The sequence below is a fragment of the Nipponia nippon genome, unplaced genomic scaffold (assembly GCF_047370975.1).
Source record: "Nipponia nippon isolate SJK-2023a ecotype South Korea unplaced genomic scaffold, ASM4737097v1 scaffold_9, whole genome shotgun sequence".
In the NCBI taxonomy this organism is placed as follows: Eukaryota; Metazoa; Chordata; class Aves; order Pelecaniformes; family Threskiornithidae; genus Nipponia; species Nipponia nippon.
Window position 1 is genome coordinate 25,194,582 of NW_028262413.1, and position 21,222 is coordinate 25,215,803.

General features: G+C 44.4%; 1 protein-coding gene across 1 annotated transcript in view; it reads right to left on the reverse strand.

The window, feature by feature from the left end:
- BICD2 (BICD cargo adaptor 2) overlaps positions 1 to 20,781 on the reverse strand; it is a 136,824-nt gene extending 116,043 nt beyond the window's left edge. Inside the window, exon 1 of the mRNA XM_087742920.1 lies at positions 20,358 to 20,781. The gene's annotated coding sequence lies outside the window, so the exon portion shown is untranslated. The remainder of the gene's footprint in view (positions 1 to 20,357) is intronic.
- Between the last annotated feature and the right edge of the window lie 441 nt (positions 20,782 to 21,222).

Consider the following 21,222-nt stretch of genomic DNA (forward strand, 5'->3'; position numbering starts at 1 on the left):
GCTAGCATGCAATGGCCTCTCTACCAATTGCCCAACTGTGATTACAGATTATCTACATCCCTGTCAAAGGCACTCTCAGGCAGGACATTTCATTTCTTCAACTTGCACTGTGTAGAAACCTGCTGCCCCACCACCCCAAACTGGCCCCTAAGATAAGCAAATCTGCCCCCGTGCACAACAGCTGAGCTCTGGCCATTAGCAAAGAGGCACGCCAGGCTGGAGGCTCACAACTGACCTTGCATCAACAGCTCTTGCCAGCCAGCTCTACTGCCTGTTGGCCTAACAGGAAAGAGCAAACAGAGGAAAGGGAGCATTATCCTGAGCCTGGCACATATAATTTCTGTATCTTGCTCTCCACAGCTTCTTTCCAGCAGAATAAAGCCAGGATATCCCCTAACTGAATTACTCACACAGCTGTCGCTGTTATCCTGATGCTGCAGCACAAGCAAACAGGAAGGAAATACCGAAGTGGCAGTGTAGGAAGGAGTAAGGAGAATGGATTCCCCACTCAAGTCTTGGAAGGTGAGGCAAACCCAGGAGAATTTCTACTTTTAGAAGATTCATATGTATTTTTAACAAACTAGCATATACAGGAACTGTAATTAGGTATCTTGAGTTCTTCTGCTGACTTAGAAGATACCAACCAGAAGGCTGCAATTTGCATAGAGATGCTTGCATTTATTCCCTTTAGAAAAGAGCTGAGATTGAATCATGAACATCTTCAGCCTGGGAACCAATGTCACTCTAAAAGAAATACCGAAGGATGAGGTAGAAGGAGACAAACTGATTGAAAAAATATAAACCCCATGGCTTTTATATGCAAGGTTAGAATAAAATATAAAAGTGGGAATGTAAGCTGTATTTATTACATGGTCCAAACACTTACATGTGCCAAAATTCTCCACACAAATAAAACATTTGTGGGGTAAAATGAAGAGTCTGGTTTTACTGTTTCTGTAAACAAGCAAATACCTTGTCAACTCCAAGCTCCCTTGAGTATATGTGCTGGCTATAGACGGCTATGTCTGCACATCACTGTTACAGATTTTTCTATGCTAGTGATGCAGCTTGGACGGAACTGAAACTTCTATATATCCCCAAATACTGACAAAATAAACAGCAAAAGAAAGGGATGATTTTCCCCAGCTTTTCCACCTAGTTCTGCAGTAGGCTCTGGTTACAGTGTAATTACAGCATAATGTAAATCTTCCTGATGAGAAGAACCGAGGTGAGAGTGAGAACTAAGAAAGTCAATTAGAAAGCTGAGATTTGTGAGGTACCCTTGGAGACATCTCAATGAGACTTTATACCACGGCCTCCTCATTCCCCTACTTCAAGAGTCTGTACTCTACTAAACTATTTATAGTCTACATAAACTAAGAATGAGTGGAACTAGAGTGTTTTGAGAAACAGATGCTGAGGTTGACCTTTCCTCCTTCTCCACTCCTGGCAGATAGATGATGTTTCCAGTAAGACTGATTCTGTGCATCTATACTTGAGGGGTTGAATTTCTTTTCTATTCAGGTTTTTTTTTTCTGCCATTCACTCATGCTGCTTGCCTGTGCAGTAAACCTTTAAAAGGTCACCTTTAGATTAAACACTAGCAGCTGACCACAACCTCCTTTACTAGAACTTTGTCATCAAAGCCCTTAGTTCAACTCCTGCCATAAATCTTTCTCCTGCATGGTTACATTCCTCATATTCCCACTTCAAACACTTCACTGCATGACCCCTGCTTTGTTACCGTACCTAGGCTATATAAATATCTCTGGGCATGCTTATTGTTTGCAGGTTTTCTGTCTCCCTGTCACTGGATCAGCAGGAGCGGCTGGGCAAGCAGGGCTCACCTGCCCTGGCTTGCTTTCCTGCAGGATCACCGCAGCTGCGCAGCACCGTGAGATTTTGAAATACATCCTCAGCACTTTGCTTGGGCAGCACAGGGGGAATTGCTGCCTTGTGCTATATGCAGTCAGACCTTTTGGACTTCTGCATGTGGACAAAGTCATGTTTTCAAAGCTTCTGCACTCCTGGGAGCTGGGTTGTCTGTCCATGTCACATGGCAGTCATTTCCCACTCCGCTCTCTGTCCCCTCTTTTCATTATGCTGATGTTACAGAAGGAAAAAAGAGAAAAAAGAGAGAGAAGACAACAATTTTTGTGCAAATTGGGTGGCCCAAGAATTTGGGCAGTAATTAGGAAATCTACAAAATGCAACAGCTGGTGGTGGGTTCTACATATTTCCTTTCGTAACTGGGTACCTTGCACATGCTCCTAAAACTCTTTTGCTGTTGTTAACATTCTTGTTGCCAGTGCCAGAGCTTCTTTGTTTCCCTGTTATTCCAGCTAAACCCCACTCATCCACTATCTTGTATTTGTTATGCTATCTGTTTGGAGATAACGTGTAGAGCAACACTAGTTCCTGTCTCCCTCAGACCAGCGAGCCCCAGCTGCCAGGACAGGTCTCCCTGAAGCTGCCAGGTAATCCAAAGTACTGGAAGGTGGAAAAGCAAACACCAGAGAGGACAAACCCTGGTGTTGCATGTTTAGAGAAGGAAGCTGCAGCTCCCTGGGAAGACCTGTCATCACAGAGGGAATGCAGGTGAAAAGATGGGGCTCAGCAGAGCAGCATGAAAGTGGGAGGACCTGACCAGTGAGCAACAGCTGTGTTGGAACAGAGATGCCTCCACACCCTACTTTGTTGAAAGCCAGTAGGTCTTGCATCACTATAAATGGGTTTAATCATATGTTCAAGTGCCAAATGATTCCCCCACGTATTTAGTTATTAAAAAAAAAAAAAGTTACAGTTTTAGCAGCACATGGTGTTCTGTAGTAAAGTATCTGATGCGGCAGCTTGCCACAAACAGATATTTTTTCTTTTTTTCTAGAATAAAGACAACATAAGATTATAATGGATTTATCCAGGTTTTGGACAAAAATAAACTTTATTTGAGACTGATTTTGTAAAAGCAAAAATGTCATATAGTAATTCTTCCCTGTCCCTATAACATCATTGAGTCGATACACATTCACCTGGCTTCTTAAGAACATTATTAACTGTAACTTCTTCAGAGTAATGAGACTTACTCGTCCCTTTCATAATTACACATACTCCCTAGCCTCAGGGCATTTCCAATTGAAGGTAAGCATGATTGGACCTGAGACAAGAGCGCATGAAAAAGAGGGTGTGGAGATTATTAAGAAGGAGACAAAGGTAAGAGCAATTGCTCAAAGAGCGAGATTTTCTGGAAGGATTATCAAAAAGGAAAAATAATTTAAGTATGCGAACACAGAACATGCAAGGAGAGCACAGGGCAGTTATGACAGAAGGAGCAACTGTGCAGTTCCCAGAGGTGGCTGTAATAATGAAGACAATGTTTATACAGTACTTGATCTTTTGAAACACAAGGAAAAAAAGAGGGCAGGAATAAAGAAATACTTGGGGAGAGGATGGCAGAAACAGACAAAAGGGAAAAACCTCTCTCTTGGATTTCAGGTGATGATTGTAGCAGGAAAAGCTGAAAAAAATACTGCCTTCTGTGTGGTTTTCACTGACTGTTGTCATTCCCTGCCCTCACTGTCCACACCTGAGTCTGTCACTACCTGAGTCTGTGCAGGTCTTGTAACATAATACCAGGACAAAAAGTCCTGCAGTCTGCCAACCGCGGGCAAACAAGTGCCTTAAGTGTGGTGTGGGTCCCCCTCGCTGTGCTCTGCTCAAACTGGAGTGGACTGCGCTGGTGGCAGGGGAAGGCAGACAGTAAGGGACTTCGAGATGGGTTTTTGTGGCCTCTCAAGTCCTTGTGACATTTCTGTCCTTGCAAGGGGCAATCCTGTACATCCTCCGAGAAGGGACCGGATAACACTTCCATCTAGTGGACAGCCTGGCAGATCTATGCTATTTTGTACCAAGGTCTGGGCCATAGGCTGTCTTTGACTTCTCACCATTTCATAAAAAGTTCCTTAAAACGGTGGTATCCAATTCTTCTGCATCAATATGGTGGGGATGAGCTCATCTGGGAGAAAAGCTCTCAGGCTTCTACCTGGGTATCCAAATTCAAAAAGGTCGATTTGATAGCATAGGTTGCTGTGGATGTGATGTGATCCAGGAATGCTAAGGTGGGGTTTAGGTAGGGCTGGTAGGCTTGAATAGGTTTTAAACTTAAGCCAGATTGTTTCCAAACCTAATTCCAGTTCCATCGAAGCTAATTCAAGGTTTAGATGAACAAGTAGATCAGGGAAAAATTCATGACCTACAGGCTAGGTAAAAATGAACTTAAAATCTTCTATGCCACTCAGTATATGTAGCCTATGTCAGAGAAAAAACCACTGTTTTTCAAAGTGATAAAACTCATTCTGGAGAAAAAAGGAACTGCCTGATCACCTTGGTAATACCCAAAGGGGGTTTTAGAAGAGAAGCTTCTCCCATCTCTTCTACACAACAACCACAGTAAATCCCAGAGAAACAGTCTGTCAGCATCAACACACTTCATGCACATTGCAAGAATGAGCTGGATGCTCTTTCCCTGTTTATCACAGCTGTGAGGATTAAAATTTAACATGCTATTGCTAGGTACAGTTTGTATTTCTGAAGTCCTCTTCCATTTCAAACCTCTACACATAGATTGTCAAAAGAAATTAAAAAAAAACAACCAAACAAACCAAAACACCTAAGTCCCAGTCCATGAAGGAAACCAAATACCCAAATCCCAGTCCCTGAAGGGAGTTAATGTCTCCATCCTCTGCTTTCCAAACAGCCTTTTATCAGAGTGAATTTGACAGTTGACTTACTTAAGGTGACTTCTAGCATCTGCAAGGAAAATTCCCAAGCAAAGAGCTGAATCAGCTGATGAATTAGCAAAAATGCTCAGATTACTCTGGCCTGGGGGAGAGAAGGGAAAGGGAGGGAGGGGAGAGACAGATACGTATTTTCAGATTTCAACTTTACTCCATTATTCTAATCCATCTGTGTAGCCCCCAAAATTACTGTTGCTACAGCTGCTACCCCCTTTCATTTTGATCACTGCCATTTTAAATGCTGCTTGTTCCTCTACAGACAACCATTGCTCGTTGCAGCAGTATACAAAAGCCAGAAAGTGCTATGGCAAAGGAAAAGCAACTTCCAGGTGCTTCCAGGCAAGCTGCCACGCCCAGTGAAAAGAGACCCTGATCCCAGGCTCCCATAGCAGAGCTGCCGCCCCTCCATCGCTCTGCATGTATGGTGCTCTCCCACGTGCTCCACACAACGCTGCCTTTAGGGTTGGGGGAGTAAACCTTTAAAATAGCATGCACACCCCACTTGCCAAAGCACAGATGCATAGGAACTGCAGTGCTAGTAAGGGCAGTGATGAGTGGGTAGCACAGGTGAAGCTGAAATAAGCTATAAACAGGGACCATGTTTATGAGTCTGAGCCGGCAGCAGGCAATGCGATGCATAGGCCTGAGTGATTCCAGCTGCCAGATTGCTACAAGCTAAAATCAACATCCCAGTGTTTCAGACTGGTGGGCTGATACCATCTAGGGATTAAAACAAAAAAGGGCTAAACTGAGGTAAATAATGATGAGAAAGGATTAATAGGTTCCATGTGGACTCCTGACCCTTCTTTCTCTGGTATGTATCAAGATTGTCCTGAAAATTTCTGTGGGCTTGAACAGAGAGTTTGGGAGCTGCTGCTTCTACCTTAAAAATATGCCAGGAAAGCCCAAGAGGACAATTGGGGATCATGCTGTCTGGAGTAACTTGCTGGGTGTTTTGAGCATATTTACCACAATTTCTATACTGGTGGGAGAAATAGGAATAATGTATATTTAGCATATCTCTATCTTTAAGAGTGGAATTATCTCTTGTAAAATTTTGAGTTGATTATTAAAATTTGAAGGCTGTTTACAAAAGCAATAATCTGGACCAAGTCATTTTAAAGCATGATTGAAACAGCTTCTGCATCCTTTCCCAGCATTTCAGCTCCCAGACTGTGCTGCAGACAGCCTGTGCAAGCAAGGAGCATCAGCTCAGCAGCTCTCTCAGAGAGACTTCAAGAGGATCAGAAAATAATGAAATAGAGAAGGCAATAAGAGATGTGTAATTTGGCTAGCATGGATGAGCTTCCAAAATCCAGGCCAGAATTAACCAAGTTCAGATGATTTGTAGAAATCAAATGACACAAAGAGAGCTCTCCCTCCTTCTCTAAATATGTTTGCTCCAAATATTAAGTAGCTTGGAGAACTACTCTGTCATAAACTGTGAGGCAAACAGCACTTCTCACTCTGATGAATGACTGAGGTAAGCATGGGAGTGAGGCTGATGACTCATTTTTGCAGACCAAGAATAAGGTAGGCATTGCTGAAGAGATGCTGGAAAAATTGCCTAAGACAGAAAAGTTTAACAAGAGAATCTGGAAGAGCTGGCATCAGGTGAAAAGCTTAACACCTTGCTGGCAGAGGTGCACCGGGTGTTCCCCCCATATGAGGAGCAGTGGGAGGGTCACCTGCATCCTACCACGTTCTGAAAAATCTGGTCAGAGATTATTTGACCTGGGTATCCAAAATGAGGAAGGATTAAAATCTCCCCCTTTGCTTTAGCTCCTTCTCTCTAAAACAGGGGTCAAAATATCCCCTGCCTCCACAGGGCTGAAAATAAGATGTTGTGGAGCACTACTGCATTTACTGTGCGCCATAGCCAGAAGGATTTGGTAATTCTCAACAGTCATCATGGATGCAGGAGGTAAGACTTGAGTTACCCATTGCTAGTGAAGAGAAAATAAATTATTAACTACTTAGTCACGGTTGCTTGTTGCTGCTCTGATTGGTTCAGTGACAAGCACCATTCTCAGGAATCCTGGAAGGTCACATGAGGTGCAACAGCTGAAGGAAGTCCTGGGAAAGTGTATTTTGCAAGAAAAGTTACTAAAGCTGACAGCCTTCCCCTGCATTATAGCTTCCAAGGGAACATTGGATACAGGGATCTGGAATGCATATACAGTCCTGGGATCAACAGGTTTTTAATGGCTAATGCATTTCCTGCAGCTGTACAAAGTGTCATCTGACATACCTATACTCCACAGGGATCCTTTTTCCCAGTAACTGGAGTGTAACTGATAGGCTTACAGTCTGCTGTGCCTCTTGGAAAGCATACACCTTGATTGAGAAGTATCAGTCTTCTACACATTTAAGGGGAAAGAGAACAACCTGTAGCTATGACAGAGGTGTTTCCATTATGGAGTTAATTAGGCATTAACAACTGAGGCACAGCATGCATTTTCTGGGGATTAATGACCATCTGGGAGAAATCCATGGCCTAGGAAACTCTAATTATTAGTGTTTAGGGCTTGTCCTTTCTCAAGGTCATTAGTATGGCTGCAGGGTATGGCTGGATCGGAGTCCAAATGTCTGTTCAGATGCCCTCTCTGAATGCTGAGGAGTTTGCACCTGACTGCAGCTTGTGGTTTGCAGCCAGCTGCTGATAAACTGATACTAGTGAGAAGATTTTGAAAGCATTCAGAGACCATTGTTGGAATGATGGGTAAAAGGTTCACAGATCAGGTAAGTTTTCATCTTTTCAGTTTATAATATCCATCAGTTAATTTGTTTTACGATAAAGGCTTTCCCTTGAGCTCATAAGAAGCTATTTTGCTGGTGTCAGTGCCCAAATGTGCCAGTACCATGGCGTCTCAGAATTCTGCCTGCTGTACCTGCCAGCAAGAGATGTTTCACAAAAAAAAGTGGGAATTGCAGGATAACCCACCCAAATGGGGAGATTTTCTTGCTTTGGTATGAAATTGGAAAGATTATATTTTCAATATTTTTATACACACACTTTATATATAATGTATATAATACACATACATATATGCACACAGAAAAGAGAAAGGAAGAGAGAGATGATGTGATGACGATGAGGTCCACAGAGGTCTGATCATTCTGTATCTTACAAAATGGTTAGATTTTGTTATCATGTCACCCAAGAGAGGTGATGCAGCATGGCTCTGTGTTTTCAAATAGGCTTGACAATTACAAACATCTTCTTCCTGTTTCCTCGCCTTATCTTGAAATCTGAATCAAGGAAAACAAAATTCCACCACTTCCTTTCTGAAGTTAGTATTACTTTTTACTCTCTTTCATGCATGTGTTTCTAAATTTACCTATAAATCATTCTGTCTCTCCTTCTCTGGAGGTCTTCTATATGTGTGGCAGTAGGAAGCAAAAGGTTTCATTGGGCTATGTAAGCTGAGGCCCAGGTATTTTCCCATGTGCCTGTTGGCATAGAAACTCCTAACATGTGCATGTCAGTATTGTCCTTCCAACCTACACTAGGAACTATTCACCAGATGGAACTCATATGCCACCAAGCGCCTGGTTAACATAGCTCTGTATCTCCTCCATTCTTAACCAATCTCAGTTTTACATCATTTTGTTTCTCCATCCTCAGCTCTTTACTGACTTGTATGAGAGGACCTCTGCTCCGGAATACGGATGCCTGGTACAAAGCTGCTGACGCTTTCCCTCTGGTCCTGAGCTCCTCTGCTTCATTAGGGTGCCCAAAAAAAGTCCTGGAGGTGCTTATGGGGGCAGATGAGTTCCCTCAGCTGCCCTTCCTGTCCTCATGGAGATTAGGCCTCTTTTTCCCCTTTCTGTAATAGAATTATCTGAAATGAATACGCTCTGGCTTTTCAGCTGCCTCAGTTCATCGCCTGCTGCATTAACTGAGACACGAAATTAGTTTATCCCAGCAGGGCTCTCCAGAGATTACCTGAAATTGCTTTTTACTTGACTACTTTATGTCCCTCAATTGCTCCCAGTCAGGCAATTTTCCAAGTTGTTTTTTTTTTAATCAGAATAAGTATCTTTTTTATTTCAGAAGTGTTTCGCCTTGCCTTCCTCACAGGGAGGGCCACTATTGGGCACTGCCCATCCACACTACACAGCGGAGTCCTGAAACAGTAAGAAGTCCTGAACTGGGGGTAAGAAATTTGACAGTTGCCAAGAGAGCTGTCAGCAGTTAAACCCCATTAACTCCCATCTGCTAGCGCCCATGAAAAATTGTATGTGTAGATTGAACAAATCCACTTTCCATACCAGTGAAGAAAGCATGGCTAAGCAAAGTGAATAATAAGGCTCCCCAAAATTTTTAACTTACTTTTGCTCAAGTTTTAAGCAGCTGGGTGGTGTGACATATCCAGGGCCTGCTTCTGCTTGATCAGAAGCAGGAGTGGTTTGAGAGATAATAATGGATCACATCAAAATCAAACTCCCTAAACCTAGGGGGTTTTTTTCCCAGCAGAAATGATCAATTGAGTTTTAAATAGCTCCAGACTTTAACAAAGTGTGTATTTGTCCATTATTTGGCTGTAGGTATGGACAACTCTAGCCTTAAGCCCAAGCAATGCATTCAGCTAGCATGCTGCTCTGTCATTATTCACTTCGGCTCTTCCCTTGCTCCCCAGCCTTTGCCCAGACATTGAAAAATTCTTCTATGATTATTTAGCAAAAATACATTACTTCCAGTGTTTGAAACCCAGGATCTTTCAGTATATTCCAGCTACTTACAATACTGTTGAACACAACTGCCTTCTGCACAGTAATTCCCAGTGTCTGATAAGCCCATGCGTGGGCAGGCCATGCTCAGGGGGTGGGGACCAGCATCTTTTGCTGGTAACAACTTTTTGTTATCAGATTATCTGAGTGTTTGGCATATGTCCATTGGGCCATTTAAGTATTGCCTCCTTTAATGTATAATGTATATCCTAAAACCCTTAAAGGCTTAACCAAAACCCTTTATGCTTATGCTCCATTTCTCCATGAGGCTGATGAACACAAATAGCTTTGTTATGTTATCAATTATAAATCTGTTAAACGAAATAAACCATTATTTTCAGTATTATGTTATTTAAAGCTTTTCTCATTTTCATTTTGATTGTTTGGTAAAGGTCTTGAGAAGTAAAAACAGAAAGGAGGAGAAAGGGCAAACAGCAATAGAAATAAGCAAAATATCTCTCCATCCCTCCTCCCCAGGGAGGCATCCTGGTCCCAGTGAAACACAAATTAAAAATGCACATTGTTTCAAGCAGATGCTTTCCCAGCCTTGGTCTTTATGGGCTGAATCAAATTGTAACTATTCAACTAAGCATAGAAAATTACAGCAAGTTCTCACTCTTTTTGAATGCCTGATATTAAATTTCATTCTATCTCTTTTTCAAAAATCAAGAAATAGATATGTTTTAAGAACATAAGCTGACATAGTTAACACATATTTCTCAGATCCTGGCAGAAAAAAGATTTTATACCTTGTCTCTTTATATCTTGTCTACTATGTCAAGGTCTTGGTCATCCCTGCCAGCCTACATGCTTTCCAGAGGGCCCTGTTTGCCTGTAATATCCTAAATTTCACAGTCTGTTTAGAGCAATCAAATTAATTTCTGACAAATGCGATTGCTCCAAGTAAAAAAAACTTAATGTTCTGGTGCTTACTTATTTATTTCTTTACATTGAGCACATTCAAGTAATAGTAAAAGTCTTTGTGTTATTGTAACATAAAGAAGAATAGTAAACAACCTCTTTTTTTCTTCCCATTCAATCCTTGCTCTCTATTTGTGGCCAAAGCATCTACCTGTAGGCACAGCCATTGAAACATACAGTAATTTGATTTGCTTATATGGTTGGCTGGATTAAATGAGAGAAGGACTGGACTAATCCTAAATAGCACAGCACTAGTTACAGAGAAGATGTGCTACTATGTAAGGGCACAGAATGAAGCAGTTCAAGCCCTGATTTTAGCTTTGTTCAGTTAGTTATTCTGAAGTTGAGCACACATAATTGAGGTCTTTCTAAGCAGGAATATACAAGATGGTAATTGCAGATGACCCATCATTATTAACTCGATGACCCTTAACCATTGCTTGAATTAACATGATTAGCCACAAGAGCTTAAATATAAATAGTATAAAACACTCATTTTTTTAAGATATGCAAAGATGATCTTTAAGCACCGCTGTTCCTTTGCAAGGTTATTTGCAAGTGTTATAGGGACTGTGACTCACAGAGGGGAACAGCACTTTATAATGTCCACGTGCCTTTTGACAAGCTTATTCTGTGGCTATTGTGTTGTTCTAATTAAATTTTGTTGAGGTTAATAATCCAGGAACTGTGGTCAAAGGGAAGCATCAGTGATTTAGCTACATAGTACAGTAGATTCTCTCTTTTTACTTATCATGTGGCATGCAGCTTTCTTTATCTAGCTGGCCATAGGTTCTGTTCAAAGGCATGCGTGCATAAACATGGATAGCAAAATAGTCACCCCTGTTATGGATCATAAAAATGCCTATCTGTTAAATTTGCTGGATCTGATATTTTAAGAGAGATCATCTTATCAAGGACAGGTAAGCAAGGAATTGAAACATCTAGCAGATATGCCTAATATCATCCATCTGACAAAACCACAGTTTTGGTGAAAATTGGCTGGTGCCTACCCAATAGCACACTTTAACTATGGCCCTTCATTCAGTTCTCGCGTAATGCACATGGCGTTGTTCTTTCCCCTTGTGTGTCTCGGACCTTTCTACTGAAGCATAAGGAGGTGAAGAACAAGTGACTTCTCTGCTGCACGTCTCCACTGCAGGGTCTGTGCTGCATTGGCTTGCCTGTACACTTCTAAGTAAGTGTGAACTTATTTCAAGAAGTGAACTCTTGCATATGCTGATTTAGGTTTCTGTCTTTGTTATGAAATTATTGCAGAGGGGGGAGATCAGAACCCAGCTCTAGCCCCATGAGTGTGTGTATGCCCTCTTAAAGCTCGTGTTTCTCCCAACTCAGATGAAATTTGATCACTTTGACCTTTTCCAGCCCTAAGATGCAGTGGTAGACAAAAAAGGTAACTAGAAATCACAGACACTGAGAAAAACTGAACAAGGGACTGTTTTAGGGCTCCTATTTCAGTCAAACTTATTTGCATTATAGTAGCTGAAAAAAATGGGTCTGTGTTGAAGCAAAAATAGTTTTCTACAGTCCCTGTTATCATCCCATTTTTAATAAATTATCTCATATTTGCGTAAGGATTCACAGCTGTGTGCAGTGCTTTGAAACACCAGCAGTCTCGGTCTCTTTTCTCAGGTCTCTGCTAGCACCACTGACATCAGTGGTTTGCCTCAGGCTAGGTTACAGCCTCGCTATTGTGCTGTGTGAAAAGACAGGCAGAAACATATAGAATCATAGAAAAATAGAATAGTTTGGGTTGGAAGGGACCTTTAAAGGTCATCTAGACCAACCCCCACTGCAATGAGCAGGGACATCTGCAATTAGATCAGGTTGCTCAGAGCCCCCTCCAACCTGACCTTGAATGTTTCCAGGGATGGGGCATCTACCATCTCTCTGGGCAACCTGTTCCTCTGCTTCACCACCCTCAGCGTAAAATATTTCTTCCTTGTACCTAGTCTAAATACACCCTCCTTTAGTTTAAAACCATTACCCCTTGTCCTATTGCTACAGGCACTATTAAAAAGTCTGTCCCGATCTTTCTTATAAGCCCCCTTTAAGTATTGAAAGGCCACAATAAGGTCTCCCTGCAGCCTTCTCTTCTCCAGGCTGAACAACCCCACCTCTCTCAGCCTTTCCTCAAAAGAGAGGTGTTCCAGCCCTCTGATCATTTTTGTGGCCCTCCTCTGGCCAGTACTGCAGGTGGGGTGTCACCAGAGCAGAGTAGAGGGGCAGAATCACCTCCCTCAACCTGCTGGCCACACTTCTTTTGATGCAGCCCAGGATATGGTTGGCTTTCTGGGTTGGAGAGCACATTGCCAGCTCATGTCCAGCTTTTCATCCACCAGTACCCCCAAGTCCTTCTCGGCAGGGCTGCTCTCAATCCCTTCATTCCCCAGCCTGTATTGATACTGGGGGTTGCCCCAACCCAGGTGCAGGACCTTGCACTTGGCCTTGTTGAACCTCATGAGGTTCACATGGGCCCACATCCAAGCTTGTCCAGGTCCCTCTGGATGGCATCCCATCCCTCAGGCATGTCAACCACGCCACTCAGCTTGGTGCCATCTGCAAATTTGCTGAGAGTGCACTTGATCCCAATACGGACCCCTGAGGGACACCAGTTGTCACTGATCTCCATCCGGACATTGAGCCATCGAACACTACCCTCTGGCTGTGACCATCCAACCAGTTCTGCATCCACTGAACAGTCCATCCATCAGATTCATATCTCCTCAATTTAGAGAGAAGGATGTTGTGGGGGACCGTGCCAAAGACCTTACAGAAGTCCAGATAGATGACACCTGTAGCTCTTCCCTTGTCCACTGATGTAGTCACTCCATCACAAAAGGCCACTAGGTTGGTTGGGCAAGACTTGCCCTTGGTGAAGTCATGCTGGCTGTCTCGAATCACCTCCCTGTCCTCCATGTGCCTTAGCATGGCTTCTAGGAGGACCTGTTCCATGATCTTCCCAGGCACAGAGATGAGGCTGACAGGTCGGCAGTTCCCAGGGTCCTCCTTTCCACCCCTTTTAAAAATGAATTAGTGACATCCACACCTAAAAAATGTGATTGATGAATTACAACTCCAACTGCAGAGGCTCTGTATCTTAAAGATCTATTACTGATTAGGCCACAAGGAGCATAATAGGTTACAATATCTCCAAACAAGGCCATGGAATGCAGTGATACCTTCAAAATTACAAAGTCAGATGATATCAGAGCAACTTACTAAGTCATAAGGTCCATGTTAAACAAGGAAGTCATAGTGGTCCTGTTGTATAAGCTGGTAAAGCCAAATGAAGGAAGCATTTTTAAAAAGCCAAACCCCTGAATGTCACTTAGCAGCTATAAGAGACTAATGTCACCAGTGTGTTTTATTGGACACTAGACGACAGACAAACCACTGCATGCAGTTAAATGGTTCCCCATGCACAAACATCCCCTATGTATAACCTCATGCAAGATGAGTCATAGGGACTAGAGAAGGATTCTCCCCAAAGCTGGTTTAATCTTGACGCTTTGTATATGTGGTTGATAGTGGCACAGCATTGAGGGAAGGAGGGGAGAAAAGACAACAGACAATCAGGGCTCATAGTTGGTTTCCTCAAATAATCAGAAGGCTTGCTGTGATTTACCGTGGTATAGGCAAATCCAGGCAACAGGACCCCCTGAGTTGGCTTGGCGGATGATGTACAAATGCAGTGCTTTGAAGGTTGTGAGGCAGATGACAGAGTGTGGCAACTCCTCTGCTCCTTTGCAATTTCTATTAACTTTAACAGCTCTTGACAGCAGGCCATGACCAATAGGGCCAAAAAACAAAAGTCTAACTTTAATGGGGCAAAACTTACATACATGATCTGAGCACGTGCATGGTAAAATACATGATCTGAGCACATGCATGGTGAAATACAGACAACAGTATAAAATATTTAGGGGCCATAATACTTTGTTGTTCTACTATGGTGCACTAGGTACCCACAAAGTTAGGAACTGTCTCAAGGAAACCTTGGCAAATCACAATTTGATTCATGTGTACATAGAAAGTAAGAGCCCATCAAAGATATTCCCTGTGACAGTTTCTTACCAAAGGTTTCTCTTTCTTGCTGAAGAATTCCTGAGAGGGAAAATTGCCTGAGAAAGGAAAGCTTTATCAGGTCTCCCTTTTCAGTACACCCAACCTATACAGGGCTTCCAATCAAGACTTGATTAATGTAGCACATCCCACTTCCTACTTAAGGATATAAAAAGATATGGTTTTATTTTTAGTCAGTGACTCATTCTTACTTTGCATCTATTTAGAAATATGGAAAGAGAAACAAACTGCTCAGATGTCTTTTTGGGATTTTCAAAACGAGATATAAATTATATTGAATCATCATGCTGATTCATACTTGGTCTTACTCTGGTTCACTTTTGATTAAATGGGCCTGATGAACCACATCTCAAATACCCTGAGAGCATCTATGCCCTTTCCTTTTGATTTGACTTGTTAATTTCTCTGGAAATAACTCAAGTCTTAGAGCACTGCACTGCAACTCCTTCTGTGTACTGCACTGTGTGTTTGTTAACAGGGGGTTGTGCTGCTTCTCTCCCACCCTAGGGCTTGGAGTACTGGAGGGGAGGCTCCAGCTCCAAAACATCCCAGTAAATCCATCTCAGGGAACAAGGGGCAGTCAGCCAAGAGCAAAAATGGACTCCTAAAATCCTCCCATGGATAAAACAAAACAGCAGGCATTTTACCACTTCAAGAATGTCTCATTCTTGGGTGAAATTAGCACTGCCAGCTCTGTGTTCACTGCACTTTTCCTAAAAAGCCTCCTGCCTTGTTGCAGAATCAATGCAAACGCAAGGGCAAGCGGGGCAGGTACAAACAGTTACTGGGCTTCTCTACACCATACTGGCCTTTTCTCCTCTCTGCAGGGCTGTCAGTGCAGTTGAAAAAAATCATAGCAAACCTTTACCTGTACATTCACCATCTTGACACTGGTGATGCACTCCAACATAACAGTGCAGCCCAGGCACTATTATGAGTTAGGAGCTTTGTGAAGATGCAGATGCTGCAAAGAGGAAACAGGGCCTTGGCTTCAGAGTGCTCCAGCGAGGCTGTTTGTTTGAAACTTTGGGGTGCTTTGTAATGAACCTCTGCACCAAATCTTCGTCTTCACTGCTGTTAAATCAGCAGCCCTTACTAGCACCCTAATTAGTTTCTTAGGATCTGTTTAAATTATACCTCCATTTGGGCCCTTTAATGCCGGCTTTCAGACAAGTTTGAGTGCTTACCTGCTGCCTGGAACAAACAGAGGGTCTGACCAAGAGACGTAAATGATCATAAAAGTTCTTTTGGCTCAAAGCACCTTTCTGGCTTCACACGGGGAGCCTTACAGTTCTGTTCCTACTGCGTGGGTACACACACACTGAAAGATGCCACTGCCTCTGTTCACAAGCAGCTAAAAGACTGATAAGCTGTACCTATATCTGGCTCCCATGTTGTTACCTTCCAGTAACAACAGTAACCCTTCAGTGCTCCCATGTTGTTACCTTTCAGGCCTTCCAGTGCCTACAGTTCACTAAGGCATGGAGCCCAACATGCTATTGAAATGTCTCTCATCTGTCCTTGCTTCTAGATGATGGGGGTGGCAGCTTCTTGACTGGATGCCGTTGAGCCCTGGGGGCATCCTGGAGGTAAGTTCTTGATGTCTGTTTCCTTGAAGGAATAAACGTTGACAATGTGGCAAGAGTTTATCCATGTGCAATTTTACGTAAGGTTCTCCCAAGGTATTCTAAGTGTTTTTGTGTCCTGGGGAAATTGCCCAGATAAGTTATGAATGTTTCTGTACTTGGGAGAGCTGCCAGGTCTCAGCAAAAAGGTCACCCATGTCCCTCTTCAGCTGTGGGAACCTAGATGTGCATATGTGCCCCATGTCATTGCATGGTTCCTCTTCCAGTGCCTGCAGTTCACCAAGGCAGAAGTGGATCCCAACATGCAATGAATCTAGACCGCCAATATGCGGGAAACTGGGCGCACGGCTTGATCCAGTGGAAGTCCTCGGGGCCACTGCTCCCACTGCTGATGCTCCCAGACCTGTGCTGATGGTTGCAGTTAGTTATTGCTAATTTACAACATTCCTCATTGACACAGGAGCCCAAATGTCGATGGTAGATAAGGACACCTAACAAAGGACAGCCTCTACTTCACAAGCAATTTGTTTCTCTTATAGGTGGTCATGGCAAATCACCACCCACCCACTGGTCAGGGCTAAATTAATTCTGTCTAATGGATGGACAGTCCGGCCTTACTTCTAGGTCCCTGTAATATGTTAGGTATGGATGTATTGAAGGGTCAGTTGTGGGTGGACTCAGGAGGAAAATGGGAAATAGGGGCACCATGTGCTCTACCCACAGTTTACCTTGCATCAATGCATCGCTGACTGTGAACCTGTTGCAAACAGGTCATTAGCATGAGGTCCAGGTCCTGCCCCTTTATCCCACAATACGCCATTCCTGAATTGATAAAAGAGCTGGAATGACGGGGAAACGTGGTCAAGTCTCATTCCTGCTACAATTCTCCTCCATGGCTGGTAGAGAAACCTAATGTCAAGTGGTGACTAGCAGTAGATTAGAGAGCCCTGAACACTGTCACTGTGTCTCACTGCGGCTGCTGCTGGTATAACTGAGACAGTCCGTTTTCTTAATGAGCAAGCCTTTACATGGATGGCAAAAGTACAAGTGGATGTTATGTTTTTTAGGATCCCAATTGTAGTAAAGATAAGGGCTGACGACTGGAAGATCACTCGCTGTATGGAAAGAGTGAAAGGTCGACCCTCCCTTGTCTCCGCCCCTTATAACATGACACGCCTACTGCTGGGAGTATAAAGGTAAACTACTGCGCAATAAACGTTGAGGCTGAACACCCACACTATGTGTGCTGACTGTTCCTTCCCCAGCCCGGGTCGGCTGGAGATCCGCCGGTATAACCTTGATATGTAACGAACGCTACATAGTGGTGACCCCGATGTGATCGGCTGCAGGTAGCAGCGATGGAGCTCGCAGAACTCGTAAAGGTATTAAAGTCGGTAGCGACGGAGGTGGGCGAGGATGGGGCGATAAGGAAAAGGCCCACGGGCGACTGCATCCAATAGATGCTACGCCGGGGAGTGCTCGGCGCTCCCACAGAAGTTTTTGGACACCCCAAATTGGGGGAAATACGCAACAAGCTGACAGAAGCGATCATAAGCAATGTTGGAGGAGCCAGTGACAGGCTTCGCGCCTGGGGAACAGTAGAAAGGGTGCTCAAGAAGGGGTTTGCGGCAAAGCGGTGCTGGCTTGCCGCACGTAGTGCACTGATGGGGCATGAAGTTCCTGGGAACAAAAAGCCAACGGGTTTTGTCTCGGAGGGGACACAGGCTGGCTGGGAGGGAGCACAGCCAGCGGGGGCTGACCCAGACTGGCCAAAGGGCTATGCCATACCATATGACATCATGCTCAGCATATAAAGCTGGAGGAAGAAGAAGGAAGGGGGGGACGTTTGGAGTGATGGCGTTTGTCTTCCCAAGTAACTGTTACGCATGATGGAGCCCTGCTTTCCTGAGGATGGCTGAACACCTGCTTGCCTATGGGAAGTAGTGAATGAATTCCTTGCTTTGCTTTGCTTGTGCGCGCGGCTTTTGCTTTACCCATTAAACTGTTTTTATCTCAACCCATGAGTTTTCTTACTTTTACTCTTCCGATTCTCTCCCCCATCCCACCGGGGGGGAGTGAGCAAGCGGCTGTGTGGTGCTTAGTTGCTAGCTGGGGTTAAACCACAACAGGTTTTTTTGGCGCCCAATATAGGGTACAAAGGGTTCGAGATAACGACAGATTTAATTGGAACGTGCTAGATCGAAGTTATAGCAGGTATTGCTGTTTAGCTATTAATCGGCAGGTTTCTGTGCTTGCCACGGGGCTTGCTTGCCTTACTGTATATTAGAGTCTAATGCTCGTTAGCGGCTGCTTTTTGCTTTCGCTGCTTGCTGTACTGCTGAACTGCTTATCATCTTACTCCGCTGTGCCTGGGAACATTTTGATAACAGCAATGGCTATGTGCCTGGGCTGGCAGATGGCCAGGGCATCTCTGCTGTTTTTCTGTACTGCTGTACTGGACAGGCTGGAACTCCAGTGTGAACTCGAGTTGAAGGGGTGGCCTGTGGGGCACAGACGGGGCCGTTGTTACTGGGGACTGAGCCAACAGAGGAAGGGGAGGCACAGGGAGGCTATGGCGCAGCGGGAACAAAGGAGTTGGGAAAGGTGTTCCCGTTATGAGTAGGGAGTCTAGAGCAGCCGCCCACGGAACCTTCGGCACCTTCTGCACCGGTGGATCCGCCACCTACTCAGTACCCCTGGGGCGAGTTGCAACAATGTGTGGAAAGGGAGGTGACCGATAGGTTGCTGGATTGGGTCCCGGGGGCCAATGTGGGATCCCAGCCGTATTGCGAACTACGTGAAGGAAGATGGCGGGAAGGAGAAAAGGAGGGCAAGACACCATCACCTTCTGAGGACGCCCCGTTGCATCCCAGTGATCGACGGGTGCTGGACACACAGAGAGCGGAGCGCAGGAAAAGATCTGAGGAACAAGGAGAACCGGCGTCACGGCTGACGACATCTAGGGGGGGTGGTAGGGCTCCCCCGGCACTGCCAGTGATACCTGAGCTACCAGAGGGACCCCTTACCCCTGGGGCAGTGGGAAAGAGAACTGGTATTACTTTGCAAGATGCTCGCTCTGTGATTGTTGCTTATCCTGTGTGTTCCAAAGGTCCCCTCTGGGAGGCAGGGGTAAACCCTCGAGGGTTGCAGCCCAACCAAATATGGCAGTCTGATGTTACGATTTATGAACCCTTTAATCCACGTAAGTATCTGCATGTCAGTTGATACCTGCAGTGGAGTTATTTTAGCCACTATGCATGCTAAACAAAATGCTCTCCCAGTTATTTTACATTGGCAGGACTGTATGGCGCAACTTGGCATCCCACAAAAAATTAAAACAGATAATGGAGCAGCATATGTCAGCAAGAAGACAAAGGACTTTTGCACGCGCTGGGATATTCAGTTGAGTCATGGCATTCCCTACAACAGTACGGGCCAAAGCATTGTAGAACGTGCGCATCGCACATTAAAAGGGTTACTCGACCGACTTAGGGAGGGGGAAAATATAAGTCCAGGAACAGGGGTTCCCCCTCCCCTTGACCCTCCCTTATTTCGGGCACAGCGTCTGTTGATGACGGCACTAATTACCTTAAATCATACCATTCGAGGGAACACCTATAAAACCCAGACTGCAACCCAGGCACATTTCCGGCTCGATGAGAACGAAGGGCCTTACCCTTTGGTTCAAGTACGGGACCTGCAAACCCGTGAATGGAGGGGCCCGTATTCCCTCCGTTGCCTGGGACGTGGGTATGCGTGTGTGCAAACCGAGAAAGGGATGCTAGAATGGGTACCCAGTCTAAATATTCGACCGTATAAACATTAATCAATTTATTGAGTCTTATCTTGACAGGTTACCATTTCCCTATGCATCCTGATGGTGTGGGGGAGCAATGAGGGAGCCGCGACAAACTACTGGCTGGATTGGGCAAAATCCATGAACGTAACGGATGCATGTCTGTATATGCCGGCTATTGGACAAGCCTCTACCTGTCTATTGTTCACCCCCTACTTCACTAGAGATAAGGAGGACAGTTGCTGCCACAAGTCAAACCAGAGCTCCACTATCCCAGGCTTACAAAGCTGGAATGTTAATAACGCCCAAACTTTTAATAACCGGGCTCATAGTCTTGTTACTTGTTCTTGACCTTGTTGTGCTATTACCCTGTCTGTTACACTTAATTATGCATTCTATGAGTCGTATATTAAGAAGTCTTACCACATATCGATTATTTTACGCGCAGCTTCCCCAGCGAGATCCAGAGCTACTGGAGCTAAGGGAGGGGGAAATGTAGTAAAGGTAAGGGCTGGCGACCGGAAGATCACGCGCTGTACAGAAAGAGTTAAGGGTCGACCCTCCCTTGTCTCCGCCCCTTATAACATGACACGCCTACTGCTGGGAGTATAAAGGTAAGCTACTGCGCAATAAACGTTGAAGCTGAACACCCACACTGTGTGTGCTGACTGTTCCTTCCCCAGCCCGGGTCGGCTGGAGATCCGCCGGTATAACCTTGATATGTAACGAACGCTACACCCAATATTGGAAACAGAGAGGGAGAGATTTGCTTTCACCTGTCAGGGACACCCATTTACATTGACTCATTTACCACAGGGTTTTAAACACAATTTTACCATTCATCATGCTCCAGTAGCTATAGATCCAGAAATATTAAAATTACCACACGGCGTTAAACCCAGCATTGCTGCAGTGAGGCTCTGATTAATCCCTTCCTGCTCTGCAGGCTACAGTGTGTCCAGACGTGTATGTAAAACCTCCGGTTGCCGATTCCCACAGCTACCGCAGAGTGTAATATATCCACTGTGTTCTCTCTTGAGATTTCCTTTTGCATAATTTAAGAGAATATTTTTCTGTTTTATTGATTGATTTTGCTCTTTGTGGACCCTGCCAGAAAGTATTCTGTTCAATTTCATGTGAAGAAGAAACTGAATAGTAAAGGCTTTGTCGTTCCTGTAAAAAAAAAAAAAGTGACGTGTTAGCCCTGGGATCCCCCAAGGCACCAAACTGGGCTCCAGCCTGGAACCTGCCAACAGAAGGGAATCTTGCTCTCGTCTTGAGACTGACA